Below are 2,035 nucleotides of genomic sequence, written 5' to 3'. Positions count from 1 at the left end.
TTTTTTTAATCATAAAACATTTGTCGTATGTATCGCAAAACTTTGAACTTACGACAATTGGATGGTCCTCTACTATAACGATACAATTAAAATTGAAAATTAAACTAAGTAACTAATTTTAAAATTTTAAATTTTTAAATTTTAGCTAGCACTGAGTCTCCAATGAAATGAAAGAGATAAAAATGTACAAAAGACTGAATTTAAGTATTGTTTTTTGTTTTTATATAAAGAAAACGTATGTTCGTAACATATTTACAGCATAAGAGATGTACAGATTTTTTTTATTAAATACATGATTGTGTTTTTGTTATGTTTTTTCTAATAAGTAATCATTATTTAATAAATATGTCTGTTTTTTTCATCAAATTATACCATCGTCGTTGAAATAGATACTTTACTATTGTCGTATGTTCTGTGGACAAAACAAAGTGGTGAGTAAACGCTACTTACGACAAATGTATACGGAATGAAAAGTAAATTTTCTCATTAACGTTAAGAGATATTAAATGTAAAAATATGGGAAATCAAAACTAATAACACCAACTACGTTTCCTTCAAAAGTTACAAAAATCTACCTTACAGTTTCGGATTAATTCGACCTTAAACTTCAAAGTCAATTTTCTCAAAACCGTGTTTTGTAACATTCGACATCCGTTTTCTGAGATGACGATATGTGTTTCTTTTCCTACAGCTCAAAGAGGATACATGAGCTGAAAGAATTTCATGACTACCGGTCGGTAAAACTCCACAAAATCTTGGGCATATCTCAAACAACGATGGCTTTCACTAGAAAGCGTTGTGTTAAGAATAGTTGAGCAATGGGATCGTTTGAAACTTTAATTTATTTCCTGCTTTTATGAAGTAAACGGTATGTGATCTGCAGACCTGGCAGAAGGAATGTGTTGCAAAACCAAATGCTATTTTTTATTTATATCGTATATTTTGCCCATAATTAACAATCTTAAAAAATAGTTCCAAGCTGAAAGCTCTCGTTTGCCATTCTTATATGCAAATATCAAAGCACATTATCTATTAGTTTTGAGGAATTTATTTAAAACGATGCGATCAGTAACAATATTAATATTGGTTTTAAAAATGAAAATAATCATACTAAAAGATCTTGTTGGAATGAAAGCTGAGATGTTTATGAAAAGTAATGTCAATTGTTCTGAACTTCTTGAAGTTAAAACGAATATTTATATTAAAGTTTTACACAGAGCTTTTGGACCAAATAAATTTAAGATTTGATTTCAAGTGGGAAGATATAAAACTTTTACAAATATTTGTTTTTGTTATTTATGGCCTTATAACAACTATATTCAACAATTTTTATTGAGCTTGAGGCCGTTTTTAATGAAAAACTATTGTGGAAAAGCAACAACAATATGAAAAAAGGTAGAAGTGATAACTATATCGGAAATCAGCATATTTCTTCATCAGACTTCTTCAGCGGGATTCGAACCGACGACCCCAGCTGACTCAACCGGTTGCCTACGCACTGTGCTAAGTTGGACTTATAAACAGTTGTTGCTTTTTCCACTTTTTTCATGTGTGCCAACTACAACCAAGCGCAGCTATTCCAGTGCTATTTAAACTTGATCATGTGGTTGTTGGTTTTGTTGGTTTGTGTTAATAATTCTATTTTTAGAATGTTTAACTTTTAGGTGTGCTCGTCCTTAAGTTATTTGTTTTTGTTATTTATGGCCTTATAACAATTATATTCAACAATAGTTTTTCATTAAAAACGGCCTCAAGCTCAATAAAAATTGTTGAATACTTTTACAAATGGTTAATAATACCAGCCAAGGCAGTTTCTAAAGAAGATTTACCAATTTTACCTCTGAATGTCTAAATATTAAATAAGATGCGATTGACAACTAAACAGGTTGCAACCCTACTAAAAAGTAATATATAATTGCGAATCTGGAGGCCAAGCCCTTTCATCTGATACCTCAATTCTTGTAGTTTAACGAACAGTCCACACTTTTTCAGAAAACGGATGACGAATGTGCAAAATCACGATTTTGGGATTTTG

Source organism: Rhagoletis pomonella, unplaced genomic scaffold, assembly GCF_013731165.1.
Source record: "Rhagoletis pomonella isolate Grant_MI unplaced genomic scaffold, Rhpom_1.0 Rhpom_scaffold_00003, whole genome shotgun sequence".
Classification (NCBI taxonomy): Eukaryota; Metazoa; Arthropoda; class Insecta; order Diptera; family Tephritidae; genus Rhagoletis; species Rhagoletis pomonella.
Note: the sequence above shows the minus strand (reverse complement) of the source record.